Here is a 16,677-nt window from a genome sequence, read left to right as displayed (position 1 = left end):
ACATGAAACATCTAAAGGCATTAACAAAAACTTTTGCACAAGAGCTGATGATGTTCTACACTAAAAAATAAGGTGGTTTGAGGAATTTTATGCAATTAAGAAAGTTATGCCATTTGCTAAGTGATGATATGGTGCTTGGCTTTGGTACATTAGAAAGCTGATTAGGTTTTAATATACTAAGCTGTAAAAATACAATGGAATTACTGAGAGAGTCGTTGCCCCCTTCTTACCGCTTGAAAAAACCCCAAAATGAGGTAAAAGTTTGTTGGAGTTTTACTTTATACTTTATAATATTTTAATATTCATTAAAAATAAGGATGGAAGAATCTTGTTTTAGGAACTCAGATTCCACTAAAATGAAATATACAAACTTTTTTCTGTGTCCTATCTGACAGTGCAGCATTAAGAATTGCTGTCCTAATGCCAAAGTGAGCCCAACAGACTTACTTTTAAGTGAAGCATTGCTGCTTTACACTAAAGTGGAATATACTAACTCTAAAGCTGTTGTTGTTTTTAAACCCCAGTGCATTCAAAATGTAACCTACCTCCCAACGCACCACAATTAGTTGATCCAAAGTGAGTAGATAATTGTTTAACTTTTGGGTCTCCCTTCATAGTTTCTTAGCATTTTTGTGTAAATTCCTGCAGAGGAAATGCTGAACCATCTAACATAAACCTAATTGTATTGTTATTTCATTAAACCTTTGATAAACCAGGTAAAAAGACACATTGACATCTGTAAAAATCAGAGGGAAAGGACAAGACAGAACAAGACAGAACTCAAAACAGCCAGATAATAAAAGACAGGAGAGAGAAGGAAACTACAAACTAACATAAACCAGAACAGAACTCAGAATATTACAGAGATCACCTCTTTCATAAGGGTGACTTGGCCAAGAAAGGCAGAAGCAGAAGCACAACATAGGGACAAGACAGACAACAACAAAACAAGCATTAAAATATATAAAGTGCAGGCAGTTTCTCTAAAAAATGCAAGATTTCTCTTTACAATAGCGATTTGAAATTTACAATGGTGCCAATTTCAAGATTTGAAACACAGGCACTGTTTGAAGGATTTCCAAGGCTAGGTTCTTATGAAACCAGTTCTGGGGGTCATCCCAAGACAACCATTGAAATACAACCATTAAAATTCAAGCTCCTTAAGTCACAGCTCAATCAAATCATGTAACGGAGCTCATGTTTGCATATGATTTGTAGCCCCTAATGTGCAATTTCAATTGTGGATTCAGTTATTTAACAGCAGAATTGGTGGCCTTAAATAAGATGCTAACTTCAATGTAATTATTTGAATGGCTCGATTGTGATTTACCAGATGGATAGTTGTTGGACAGTATTTCCTGTCTGAAAAGGCCAAAAAGAAGAAGTTAGAGGCTAAAAATAACAACATATTAGAGTAGAATAGATTTAACCTCCTGCGGGTCCCGCTCTGAAGCTCAACTGCCAGCCTTGGGTTCCGTCCCGGGCTCACACGCGGTCCTCCAGCCTCCTCCCGTTCGCCTGCTCCTGCCTTCACCTTCCACCTGCTCCATTCCGGTAAAAGACTCTGGTTCTCATCCTGCACAACTCATCTTCTTCAAATAAAACTCTCAAAACGAAGCTCTGTGTTTGGGTTCATCAGAAAAAACTCATGACACAGAGAAATTCTAATTAACTTTTAACTTTGTTTTTAAGCATTTCTTCTAGATTTTGGTTGATGTTCTGTCTCTCCAGCTTAAAATTAAACTACCATAAAAAATAAAATCTGTTCATCTCTTTATAAGTGTGCAAACTTGCAAATACAGAAGGGGATTAAATATTTCCCACACTGTCCAATATCAGCATTTCATTTTTTTTTTTTTTTGCGTATTATTCTTTTAGAGTATTTAAATGTGAGCTTTTGCGCTATTCAGCAGCCATCTAAGTGGAAAAAAGAGGGATCTTCCTCTCTGCCACCAAACACAGCTTGGGACTTTGTCCAGACCCTTAATTGCCATCATATATTTATATAGAAGAGTCATTTGGAGCGAGAGAACAGGTCAAATGGGCTTTAACTACATGGTGAATAATTTAAGATTCTATTAACATATTTAAATTTGACATTGATCTGACACAGTCAGGCCTCTGCTATGTGACAGCAGGGTGTTAGAGGGGAAAAAAAGAGTTATGCTAACTGTTCAGGTGGCACATTTTATAATTGCAATTATTTCAGATATTGTTACAAAGAGTTTTTAGGGCTCATTGTCCGAAAGGATGTGAACTTAAAGTAGGACTGTTCTCATGATTCTTCCTGCCTGAAACCCACATGAAATTACCTTTTAGAGAAAAATGAAAACTCCAAACCAAACGGACTATGCTGATGTGTCTATATTCTGTATATGTTTGTGTTAATTTTAAAGATTCTATAAAACAGTAGCTTAAGTCTGCAGAAACATTCATGATGTCCAGGCATTCATTGCCTTTTGGAGGTCTGTTTACAGACAGAGGGGGAGACCTTTTAATAGGACAGACCTGCCACTTGCATTGAGGTCATTGCATTTAGAACTAGTATTTACTGGACAGATGCCCGCTTAGTTCAAGACTGTGCGGTTTTTATACTTACATGTAATCTAGCTCTCTTATGTCTGTGAATAATAACATAGGAATGTAACATTTCCAAACTCTGGCGCTTAACATTTTGTACTTTAGCCAGGACTTTTAAATTAATCTTGAAGTTCCACTGACATTTGACCTTCTGCTGATGTAAAAAACTTAGATATATGGAATTAGAACTTATGGTCATACACAAGTTTTGGTCTATTCATACACATAAATATTATTAAGTCAGATATTAGAAAGTTAACGTTATCAGTGAGAACAATGCAAAGATTCAACACATTGGATTATTCTGTATTTTTTCTAGTAATCCTGTTTTTCAGCATAATGCTACATGTTTGTAATATCTACTGTCGTACCGCATCCCCTGTATTGCTTTTCAAGTCAAAAGGCAGGTTGTATATCTGTCAAGAGGGTGCACCGCCATCAAACTCAGATGAGATTGCTTTTTCAGGGTTATGAACAATAAACAGTGTTTGTACAGCTTGATGTCTGTCAGAACCAGATGGCATGACTCAGAGATCTCAATAAAAATATATAGTAATGCCGGCTGGAAAGATGACATCAAAACTAAATAAAACTAGTTTGGTGAAACCTTGAATGAAAACCAAGATAAAGTTTTCTTCACTATCTGTAAATTATTGGAATCATTCCTGTTCATTCTACGACGTATTCAACCTTGCATTTCAATGGTGTAGAAAGCCCCATCATCATCGTCTTACACATCTGATACAGTTAGACCTGGCAAGCAAAATAAATATGTGGCATTATCATCCAAAACCTACAGAAAACAATTATGTACCTTTGGTTGAGAATCTATGTAAATGTTACTTATATATCACTGCAATTTCCCTATAATGGTGATAAATCTCATACTACAAAATATAGACACACTGCTGTGATTCTCTCATTACTATTAAGGGAGTCTTTCTCCATGCAGTCAAAGTTATAATGGAACAGCACAAGGCATACTGTACAGCCTTTATCACATTAAAGACACAATTAGTGAGGATCGTGGAGGATAAAAATAAACGTTTTATACATGACAAGACTTTATGTTTCACAAAATGCTCATAATTTCTTCAAGTTAAGGCACCCGTAAAATTAGTTTATAGACACACCAACATTGTGGTGACATAAAGTACTCTTTACCAGCAGAAATAGAGAAGTTATTTTTGCATATATGCTACTTTTATAATCTCAACATTTGTATTGGGGAATATATTTTATTGGAATATATCATTGCAGTTTTAGGTAAAATTTAAATATCCACAGTACATTTAAACACAGTGAAAATAGTAATCTAACAAAAAAAAAAACAGCATCAGAGTGTTTGATAGTTTGGTAAGGAAACACTGTATGTCTGATATTTTTCTTCATGTTTTGTAAAGGAAATATAGGTAGGAACCCGTACTGTTTGCTAGTAACGTTTAGCTATGATCAATGTGTGCAGCTGTGGAGGGATGATGTGACTGCTGCTAAAATTGGAAACCAGTGACTCAGGCAGCACTGAGGGGTTAGTGCTTCTTGTTAAGTGTGGGAAGCCTCACATATCCGGTATTATTAACTTGCCAGACTTGTGCTTTTTCACAATTCATCTCTTTTTAAATTATCCACAATTACCTCATCTAACAAGTTGCGATTCACTTGACAGTCATTCCGTTAAACACGGTCATCGTAAGAAAAGAGATAAACTAAACAACATCCTTTTTCTTTCATAATGTAAACCTATGTTGTACATCTTACTATTGCAGTCCTTCAGAATGGAGACCTATTAGATGCAAACCCTGGTCACAGCCCTGGTACTCTGCTGCAGATGGTGTCGGCATGTTCCTGTAATTATGTTTGATTCCACCGTAATGTCTTGTCAGAGCCATGTGGAAAGTCAATGGGAGATTTTCTGTCTCTCTAAGGACATGAGCGGCTGGGCAGAGCTCATTACAGTGAATCACACGGGCTGAAGAAGCAGTGAGCAGAAATACCCTTATATGGCTAAGGTGGGTCCCTGGTGGGAGTCAGCATCTGTCATTTACCATCAACTCCAGCTGTGTTAATTCCTCATAAACCTCTGACTGCAGCAGACTGTTGCGTCTCCAGAGGACCTGGGATTGACAACCATCAATCAGACCTGAAAATGGGTCAAGTTATGGATGGAGTAAATCCACTTGAGCTTTAAGAAGGGCCAACGTTCCTTTTGTAAAACAAAAAGAACGCTCACAATAAATTCAAACATTTTCACACAGTATAGAATCAACTAAAGAACTTCAGACCAAAGCTGTTGATGTATATTCTGTGCTTGATGTGGGGAAATACTCATTGGTTTGTCGTAACAGGATTTCCAGATGTTGACAGTTAACAGTCAATTATCATAAATCTGGTAATATGGATGTGTGGCATCAGTGCGTTCAGCAATAATCAGAAGGAAAGCAACACATTACAACAGAACATTAGCAGGACATGTTTGAATGTGAGCTAATTATCAACATCGATTAAGTACAGGAAACACAACCATTCCCAAAGTTAAGTCATTCTTTGTTACTTGTGTGTTATATAATGAATTAGCCCCTGCAAGTATTAGAATAAGCTTGCCACTGTTTGTGGGGGGAAACGCAATAGCATGCATGTCACATCACTTACATTAAATACATTTGGGTGTAGTCTCCCTTTATTATTTCGTAAATTTTGTGCCATGTACCAGGGAGACCGATTAAGTGTGGTGCTACCACAACCATCTTTCACTGTTAGTACTGTATTCTAAGGTTTAAAACTGTCTTCCGACTCCTCTTAATCTTCTTATTATTATTGTGGACAAAGCTAAAAAATTTGGTCTCTCACTATAAAACATTTCCCTAGAATGCCTTAAACTTGTGTTGATGCCTTAGTCATTATTGAGCTGTTTCTGCAGAACCTAACGGATTTTATTTTGTCTGACAGTAAATACTTCAAAACAGTTGGGTGTCCCAACACAACAACAATTTGAGACACCCATTAAAACTGGCTTTGGGATAAAAGTCAGTTAACTTTGAGCTTCTGGAAAAGGCTTAAAGGAATAGTGTGCAACTAATTTGGGTTTTAATTAGCCAAAATCAAGTATTGTTTTTATTAATACATATTGTGGCAAAGTCTAATAACGTCACATAAAAAATAAAGCATTCTCATAACTTAGAATTAGTTAATAAATACATAGCTCTCGGTGCACCCACTGGGAGACACCATGTTGTGTCACTATTTTATACGCATTTTTCCTGTCTTCTATATGAGAACATGCTGTCAGTGGAAGAGTAGAAAACAAGCAAAGATGACCGTAGATCATTCTATTTGCCATTTTCTGTTTAAACTCTCCTTCCTGCTGCTACCCTGCATGCACCACTCATCCACCTCGTGCATGTCTGTGACTCTCCCTGCTGTGCTGCTGGCTCTTCCTCGACCCCAGCACTCTCTCGTCTTCTCAGGAGGCTACCTGGCTCCCAGCGTCTGCCTGGCTCCACCGCTCTGCACCTGCAGTCCTCCAGTTCTTGCCCGTCCGCCTGCTCCGACTATTACCATCCTCCTGCTCCAGCCCGGTACAGACTGTTGGCCACTTCCTCCATAACCCTCAACCTTCAATAAAAGCTCTTAAACTAAAGCTCTGTGTGTGGCTGTGTTCGGGTTCGACGAAACCAATCATGACACAACCATCTCAGTCATCTCCAGTCATCATCTACCATTCCGACCTACCTGTCTCCTCTGTCACCATTCACCTAATTTAAATTAACTGTTAAACTCTACTGTGTTTGGTTTGAATTTCGGGTTCTCCAAGTGCTTTCAATACCTTGGATATCACCTTGGATAAAGAGCGGTTCAAATACATTAATGTCCACGGTGAGTGTATGTAAACGTCTGATCTGACCTGTATATTTGACCCGTAGGATCATCTTACTTGGATAATAAAACAAGATTTTGCAAATATTTTATTTGCCACCATTGTCTATGAACCTCAGCAGTGTTAGAATATAAATCACTGGTACTTCATAACATTGTCACTCATTTCAAAGTGTTACAGAGCAACTCAGAACAAAGTGCTTTAGCTACACAAGTGAGTGATTCCGTGCAACAACTTCAGTGATAAAATGTCACGCTATCTCTGCATTTAATCCATCAAACCTCCTGTTTACTACAAAAGCTTCAATCACAGCATGAAAACCCCACAAAGGCTTATCAAATTGTACTCTAAAAGAAAGAATAAAGTGCATACATCAGAAATTAGATGAAAGGTGAGCCTAGAATTTGGCAACCAACCATACTACACCAAGCACATATAAGTAAGAAAACATGGTCCAGAGAATGACAAATACATGAATAGGTGAAGGCCAAATAAAATCACTCTTCTCTTTGTCACTTTTATGAGTTGTAATGTATATGCTGCCAAGCATCTGATGAAAGTCATTTGTGTATTCATGCTCAGAAATGATGCTGTCTGCAGGTTTCAGCTTTAAAAACAGCTAGATGCACAACTTTTCTGGGTGCCATGATGTGCAGATATGTAGGGGAAGCAAACTGAATAATACATTTCAGCTCCTAGTCTTGGGAAAAAATCTTCTTTCTGAAGTAGATTTGTTAATCTATCTACCTCAAACACTTTGTCATTGGGGGAAAAAAGAAGCAGAGTAAAGAAAGATGGATGATTGAAGCATCAAAAGCCTACCTTTATGCATTATGAGAAACATTACCAACCTTTTTAAAATAAACTTATCATATTATATGCTGGTGTCTATCTGCAGTGGTCAGTGGGTAACAACATGCGGGGTACACCCTGGACAGGTCGCCAGTCCATCACAGCCTGTTTAGTTCATCTTCTAAAAACTGAAACAATATTGCCTAACTCCAAACCGGCCAAGTAATGTCTCTTCATCTAAAGTGACAAGGCAGACAAGGAAAGCATTAATCAGAGAACCAGCTAAGAAGCCAACGGTAACTGGGCCTCTCACCAGGGGAGCTGCATAGAGCCACAGCTGGGGAGGAATCTGTCCAACAGGAACTTGTATCATAATCCATAAATCTACCTTTACAAAAAGGTGGCAAGAGGAAAGTGATTGCTGAAAGACAAAAAAACAATAGGGAAGCTTCACCTAAAGTTTGCCTCAAGTCATATAGAGGACAAAGCAAACATGTGGAAAAAGGTAGTCAGATGAAACCAAAACTGAACCTTTCGGCCTACATGGAAACACACACAGAACACACTATCCCCACAATGAAACACAGTGGTGGCAGCTTTAGGGTTTCAGGATGTTGCTCCTGAGCAGACACAGGGGACCAGGTGAGAATTGATGATGGAACTATGGATGGGGTTAAATGCAAGAAAACCTCTTTCAGGCCATAAACAAAATTGAGATTGGTCCGGAAATTGACCTCCCACCATTAAATTGATCCTAAACCTATGGCTAGAGCAACAAATCGAATGATCTAAGTTAAAGCATATCCATGTGTTAGAATTGCCCATAGTCCTTAACCTAAATTGAATTGAAAACATGCAGTATAGCTACAATATGGTTGTTTATAGATCTTCAACATCTACTCTGACTGCTTGAGTTACGGTTGCAAATAAGAATGGGCAAAATATTTGGTTTCCAGATGTGCAAAGGTGGTAGAGAATTTACACAAAAGATGTGCACCTCTAGTTTTAGCAATAGGTGGTTGTTATTGAATTAGGAAACAGAATACAAGTGCACCTCACACTTTTCAGATTTGTATTTGTAAAAACGATGCATCATTTTCTTTTTGGTTTACAATGATACCGATAAACTAAAAATTTTGGATATAACATAAAAACGTATTTATGAGTTCATTGGGTACCTTAGCAAGGCACTGCTTGCAAACATATATTGGGAAGTTTTTTGGTTTCAAAATCCTGCTGCGAGGCCTGGCCTCACCAGTCGGAGCTGGCTAATAAAAACAGTTGATAAAATGTCTGTAATCGCCACCTCAGCAAAGTTCACACTATTACCTGAACCCTTACACACACACACACACACACACATGTAGCAGAGCTGAATAGCACAGAATAATCATTGTGGCTGGCGAGACTTCCCTCGTCATTACCCCAGCAGGAAAGAGATGGAAAAATCCCACTCCTCCCATATCTCATTGCTCTGGTGCATGGCTAATATTTGGAATATGGAGATTTTTTTTTTCTCTTTTGCACAAGGTTGGGAACATACATCAAACTCTATCACCGTTAGTTACCCCCCATCACCCCAATACCTTTCTCGAGGATGAATAATTTTGCATACGAGGTGGTGGGAAATAATCACTGAGTGAATCAATGTTAAGTGAATGCCATTTGTCACTGTAGTACCCCGGTGTGATGGATGAAACACAGGGTCAGATCTGTTAGACAAAATAAAGCACGAGTAGAGTGGAGGGGCACGGAGGGACCGGAGATGGAAGTCTGTGGTAATGATATGGTCATATGTACACAGCAGAGCTCAGATGTGATTAAGGCGATGATATGATGGGTGGTGTCAGTGGCGAGCTTAATGACTAACGCAATGAGATGGAATTGGAAGAGACACTGGTGTCAGTCTGAAGTGGAATAATGCCTGAAGCCTCGGCAGCAGCAGACACATGGAACTGCCACAATGAGCAGCCTCATAAGCACAAATTGTTACGGTAGCTGGAGACTTAGACATGCATAATTAGCCTTACTGCAGAACAATGAAAGGCTGAAATTCAGTGCTTTTGACATTCTGTCAGGCAAATGATAAATAACCAGAAAAATAATGATGATGATTATTTCACTTACTGTATTTGTCGAGAATCGTCTAGTGCTCCGAGTGGAATGTTTCAGTAATAAGGACCACCATCACATGCGAAACTAAATAAGTAAATAAATCTTTGCACCACACACTTTTACCTCTGTGGTGCAAATGAGTAGTCTAGCCTTTAAATAGTCTCTGCTGCAAATTATAATGTCACCAACAAACAAGCTACTGTAGAAGGAAGACTAGATCTGCATTACATTTAAACAGGCTCTATACATTAAAGAAGGGCCAAAAATTAACCCTGTCAGGATGACCAGAGCCATGGCCTCATACCGCTCTGTATCTAGCCCTCTCTGACAATTAGAACTGCTTCTCACTGCATATTTCTGATAATATCTTTCTGCATACTTAAAAAGGCTAACTGCAAATCCAAATTGTTTTATGACGGCAATATAGATTTCATAAATCTCGAAGGAAAATGGTATTATATCCTAAATTACAAAGATGTCTCTGTGAGATGTCAGCAGCGGGAATTATATCAGCCTGGCGGCTTGTGTGCCATTTTGGCTGGGAGGCACGCTGGGGACCTGAAGGCTCCAGGATGGGACTCAGCAGAGACATCTGACCTACAGTATGCAGCGTCAGCTGAAAATAACAAAGTTACCCAAACCCCCTGATGAAACAACAGGCCAGATGATGCCAACATGCGGTGAAGAACACAGCAGAGGAAAGAACAGAACTAGACAACAATAACAGCACACACATCTACACACAAAGGACTTTACTTAGGTGAAGGACATGCATAAAGTCAGTTACAACTGAATCTGCAGAGATCACTGATTTACTTCAACAACTAAAAAATACATATTTATTCAAAGCCATTTTTGTTTATTCATGTTTGCAAGTTTTACAATAAAATTGTAAAAAACATAATTCAATTACCAAATAATAAAAAATAGGTTCTTAATATGGAATGAGAGCTGCATTCACAAACTCCACACTGGATATGATAAAACAATGATAGAAATCCACCTAGTCACATTTTTTACTTAAGGATTTTGAGGTTGAAAAGGATGCATTTGCTTAATGCTGTCTTTCCGGCTGTAGCAGTGGTTTTCCTGTACACATTGCCACATGCATAAAGGATGAATTTCAATCTGGGAAAGTAATTTGGTTGGAAAGCCTATTCACTCGTACTGTACATTAATCTTTGGTTTTATCTTGGAATGGCCTCATTTCCCCTTGCATTACGGTGTGAGGGTTCAGATTCTTAGACAGGAGAACATTTATCACACAGGGGCCCCATTTATAAAGTGACTGTCCAGACTGGCCTGCTTCCAGGCAGAAGAACCTAACTGTGGTTAACAGGATCCAAGCTGAAATAGCACACACAGTGTCAGGAGGTGAAACACATCCCTCTGTGTCCTTAGGATCGTTGCTTAAAGGTTACAGGAGAATCTCCACTCTCTGGAGCAACAAAATCCGAAGTTCACCATGAATGTTAGTCAATAACAATTGAATGTGCATCGACACCTGCATATAGAAAAATGTTTCTTTTCTTATGTCTCTAAGTGCAGAAGGCCCTAAAAATTCCCCTCAAATAAGTCATTTAGATGCACAAAGAGTTTGACATTTTCAATGTCACTTACAGAGACAGTAGAAAATCATTATTCATTTAAGGCATACTGAATTATTCACCACAGAGAATAAGATTTCACCGCTGAAAAGCAGTGATCTACAGCTCAGTTAACAAATATATACTATCTGACTTACGAAACGAGGAGCAGCAGAAAGATACCAAAGAGGGAATACATTGAAATTAATTATAAATGTGTATTTTTAGCGTTCTCCTTTATGCTGTTGTTAGTCTAAGTATGTGTGCATATAAGCGACATAAAAAACAGATTGGTATAGTTAACTCTTTTCATCTAATATTATTTGCTTATACGGTGTTCTCAACAATTATTGGCTCTTCTGTTGAGGTTAAGTAAAAGATATTCACATAAATTCATCATTTGTTGCAGTAGCAGAATCATACCAGATGTTTAATATCTAACATTAAATGTCAGTAGTTTAGTGGATTTTTTAAAAATAGTTATTCATTATACATTTAAACCTGTTGCACCCTTAACAAGTCTTGAAAAATAGGTCCGACTGAAACATTCTCTTAATTTGGAGCAATTGTATAATAAAAGAAGGTTCACTTTTGGAGATCTGCAGCAAAAGTGTCATCTTGCCATTACAGAGTTTCCATGACAAACATTAGATGCTATCTACATGCCAACTGATTGTTTTGGAGAGAAGCTACGAAACAAACTTTTCTGTGTTACAATCAAAAGGTGGAGTTTGCTCAATTCCACCAGGATTTCAACTAGAATTACGGTATGTTGTCAGATGAGAATGTGATTGGGGTTTTTCAGCAACTATACTTCAGCTTGGTTGGGTGTAAATGTGAAAGAGGACCGCATGTCCTCATATGGTGGAGGATGTATGATTCTGTGGGGCTCTTTTTCTTCCAAAGATCATGTTAAAGTAATTAGCACCATGAGTTCTGAAATACAAGGAGATCAATTTTTGTGGACGCTACCAAACATTTGTAAATGGAGTAAGTTCTACCAAGTTGGTGAATGATTTCTGGTGTCAATAAGGGGAGTGGTGGCCTAGTTGCTAGAGCAGGGGGCATGTGTCCTGGAAAGGGCACAAGTACACTGGTTCAGATCCTACAGAATGCCAGGCTGGGTCCCTGAGCGAGACCCTTAGCCCCAAGATGCTCCCCCGGTGTCACATAGTGGCAGCCCACTACTCAGTAGAGGAGGGGATAAATGTAGAGGACAAATTTCATTGGAATGTATGTTGCAATGAAAACAAGATGATCAGTATTATTCTTGAGTTACCCATTTCATGTGAAAATATATTTTTAACATAGCCTCTACTAGGAGCAAATATCTCTGCCGGGCAAAGCAAGTGCACAGTCTTTTGTTATTTTATACTAAGCCCACGAGCCCCCTTTCAAGAAAGCTTGAGCAATTTAGCAACAATATTACGCTTGTGGCTGACTAACTGAGTCATCTGAGACTCTTCTACAAAAGCATCTACCAAATATATAATGGCATCCCACATTTCCAGTTTTGAGAATAAATTCCAAATTTAAAAAGTTGTGCCAAAACTGTACCAAAATGCCACAAAATAGTATGGGTTCCACCTGGATGTTTTTCAATCTAAACGTGTATAACTTCTCAATTGCTTGTAGTGTGGACATTAAACCTGTTACAGACGTAACCAAGGTGTTGTAGTTACAATTAATTGTGTTTATTTCCTTATTTACTGCAAAATTGAGACATTTTGTACGTAACCATCTGGTTTTTTTTGTTTGTTTGTTTTTTTTTAGTTTTTTTTTTTTAGGTGGAATTTATTTTATGGGCATTTAAATCACATTTACTCAGGGCCAGAATAATTTATTCTCAAATTTTCACATCCACATCATCCTCCAGGACATTCATGTTGGTTGATAACAAGATTAACAGTTTATGTATTGTACAAGTTGAGAAATGACTTAAAAAGTATAAGTATGCATTTTTTGGAAAATAGACCCTCTGGTTTAAGAGGTTACGAAAGTGCAATTAAATTCTTGTTCAAAATTTCCTACTATGCAGAGGATTTTACAAAATACCATCAAGCCTCTCAGGCAGGTCCATGTGGCATTGACTCTCTATTAAGGTTAACAATTCTCACTTTTATTAGGCAATGTGCAAAATTTCAATTGTTCTGCTCTGGAGAATGCTGACAGACCTTCATTTCATATCGTCCACATGGCCCACCATCTTATGCCCTTGATCTTGAGGCCCACACACTGACAATGTGACAGTGACATTAACAAGCCTCTGCCCAGGGGGCCCGCTTAGTAGCCCTCACTGCTTCTTGTTAGCCTTGTTAGAGAGCATGTGTTGAAATCTGTGTTCCAGGGGATTTTGTTCAACTTTCTATTATGCCAACACATCTTTTTCATAACTTTGTTTAAATGAATGTAATTAAACATGGACTAACCTGCCAAGCACCATGCATTTTATGTTGTTGGAATTTTTTTTTCCCAGCTTGGTGGCTGCTGTGACCTTACCACATTTAAGAATATATGAATACCTACAAAGTGAATCATGTGACAGCAGGTGCTAGACTTGGTTTATTATCAAACCAAAGTGAATCTGTAAGTTTCCTAAAATACAGTTACCTTTAAAAAAAGTTTTTTGTAATAACCTGTGATCTACATATTACACAAATATTGGATATTATGTTTTGCACTGACTAATTCCATTGAGAAAATCAACTTTGAAATGATTTTTCAGTAACACACTGCAAACTGATTGAAAGGAAACAACCAAAAATCCCAGAATAAACAATGTTTAAATAACAGAAATTTGCCATCAAGAAATAGGTTGGAGAAAAACAATCCACTGTGTCTGAGTATGTAATAAAAAAAACATAACATAAAGGCATTGGCAGAGAAACTTAATTAAGGCCAAGACTTGAAACAACTATTTAATGTCCAGCCAAAAGCTCTTTGCATATTATACAGAACGACAATGAAACCTGGTTCTGTAGTCACATGATTTTGGATTTTTTTTTCTTTTTCAGATGTCAGATTTTATGTAGATCTGGTCACATGAGAAAGACCACCCATCTTTTCCAAGGAATAAAACCGGAACACAAATCCAGAAATGATGCAGGGTGTATCTAGCCTCGTGAGACCATCCTGATCTCGCGAGCTTTCAAGGTTTCACTCGCAGATCAGTCTGGCTACTCTCCGTTAAAGAAAATTTGGAGCCGTTCACCAAACGAACGTCCAATCAGCGTTGGCTTTGAGGCGGGTTGAGGTGTGACGCAACGAGGAGCGACAGTTCAGTCTAAAGAACATGGCGGCTTCAGCCGATGAAACTAGCGTTAGCGTGGCTATCGAGCAAGTTTTATCGGCATTACAGAGTATTTCTTTACTGAGCTAACGAGCCTTTACCTGCAGCAGCAAGAGTAGCTTGGCTTGTGGTTGTGTTTTCGTCGTCGCTCGTAACAGAGCGACAACGAATCTGATTGGTTTATTTGGCCCGTCTATCACCAACATAGGCCAATCAGCTAACCAGTATTTTCGCCCCTTCCCAAAATTACTTCAACGGAAGGTTTCCAGATGGATATGCGAAGCAAATCTATCTGGCGGCGTCAGGTTAGGGTGTATCAGCATGTTGCATTTGACAATGTACTCTAAATGACGTGAAAAATGCAGTGTATTGGCTACTCTTGACTGCTAATCAGATGAAAGCTTGTGCTTAGCTGTATTGGCCCAAGTTAGAGTGGAGTCACAGGAATCATTAAAAGAAACTCTCTTTTTCAAACGAAGTTAAAATGTTTTACAACTCATTTCAAATTCACCATGTTGAAAGTAGTTGGAGGGCCATGTTAAAAAATAAAAATAAAACGCTGGAATAATTTGTCATCTATTCAACAATAGGCTAAACATTCAAGTATTTCAATCCAACAAACAAAGTAGTCTGATTTTTATAGGAAAAGGATCTGTCCAAAACATAAATTGGTTCCTTGTTCAAAGACAGGCACCAAGTTTAATATTGAAGGGTTTGATTGATTTCCATTCTGTTGGTCTAGAAGTTTTTTTCCTCTATAATTATTCTTTCCTCAAAACCAATTAATTAATATTTTTTGCTTTATTCAGCCAATTTCTATAGATGGTATGTCCAAGGCTGTTTTTTTTTTTTGTAAAAAGTCACATATAAAAAGACATTCAAAATTATATTTTAGAGGCAAATGCTTCATGTTACATCAAACGTTTTCCTTTGATTGAAATTCTTCATCGAAAACATAGCCATAAAAATATGTGTCCATCTGAATAAACTGCTTGTGGCCCAAATTTGTAAATGGGTTGAATTTTAATGGACTGAACTTTTTTGAGTTAAAGCTATAGTTGGTAATCCTGTTCAGAAAGACTTTTAGGTATACTGGGTAAAACCATCCTTTCCTCCAGAAAGTAGTCAATACATTATGTATTCAGAAAAAGGAGGTTCAAAATTGATCACTGTGGGAGCTGCAGACCTGTAAAAAGTCTAACCAATCACTGCTCTTCACATCGAAGGGCAAGGATTTATCATAGCTTTGGTCCTGCCCTCACTCCAACTGAAATTTCAACTTCCTGTGGTTTCATCTTATCTGTTGGTTCTCCCACATTCCAATCATTCTGACACGCTCACATAACGTCAGTGCCCGTGCTCGTCCTTTGTTAGTTTCTGCTTGCTGCTGCGCATACGGACTTCTACTGTTTATGTATCTGGTCAGATTAGCAGTTAGGTTGGAAGTTAGCTTCGGTGTTAGCCGTTCATTGTAGCATTGCTGCTCACATTGTAGACTTTGAATATGGCTGAGAGTCGCAAGAAACAAGCCGCGAATAAGATAAAGTCCTCAGTAGAAAGAAATAACACCAGAGTGGAGTTGGGAGATTTTTTTCATGCAATCCCCCTGAAGAGTGGAAAAGTAAGGTAAGACAGTCTGGCTCATTCGCAGTTATTCAAAAAGGAACTTGGGGAAACTTCTGGAAAAACCACCAGCCCTAGCTTTAAGTGCCTTGCCCAGGGGCACATCAACATGTGACAGGAGGAAGCTGAAATGTAACTCCTCCCACAGTGCCACAGTCATTCTTGAACTGCAGTCAGGATCCAAAAAAAATCTTCCCTATGTCTGCCCTGGGCCAATCTTCTGACACCCAGTGGTCAGATTCATATCAATATTTAGACATATTGAGTCAACTGATACGAGTGATCAACAACGCAATAAATTGTTACAAAGGAAGCAATACCTTTGTCATCTTTATTAAACTCAAAACTTAATAAAAAAAAACTTAAATAGGCAGAGTCCCAGGTGAAGCAGTTTGAGGGTAATCAGCAGCAGCAGGTGAAACTGATTGTGGGTGAGAGGAGCAGGGAATAGGGAGAAAACAGCCAATCAGCCCAAAAAACATGAACTAAAGGCAGCTATAGTGACATGCTTGGACATGGAAAGTGATAGGTTTTTGTCAGTGGTTGGAGACCATTGTGGGATTTGGGTACAGTTTTTTGTGTGGACTATAACATGTGTTATTCTAACAAAGGTTTCAGGAAGGGAAGTTTTTGCCTATTCAGGAGCACTTTGGTCAAATTTCTCCCAATAAGGTGTTTATCCAGATTAGACCCTGTTGCAAAAATATTAAGACTATTGCATCTTTTATCACAATCATTTTCACTGAGACTACCTCATATAGACATGGCACAATTAACACATGTAATGTAACAAATTACAAATGTTTTTAGATAATTAT

This window comes from Fundulus heteroclitus, chromosome 1 (assembly GCF_011125445.2).
Source record: "Fundulus heteroclitus isolate FHET01 chromosome 1, MU-UCD_Fhet_4.1, whole genome shotgun sequence".
Classification (NCBI taxonomy): domain Eukaryota; kingdom Metazoa; phylum Chordata; class Actinopteri; order Cyprinodontiformes; family Fundulidae; genus Fundulus; species Fundulus heteroclitus.
The sequence above is the reverse complement of the archived record's forward strand: the minus strand, read 5'-3'. Positions refer to the sequence as shown.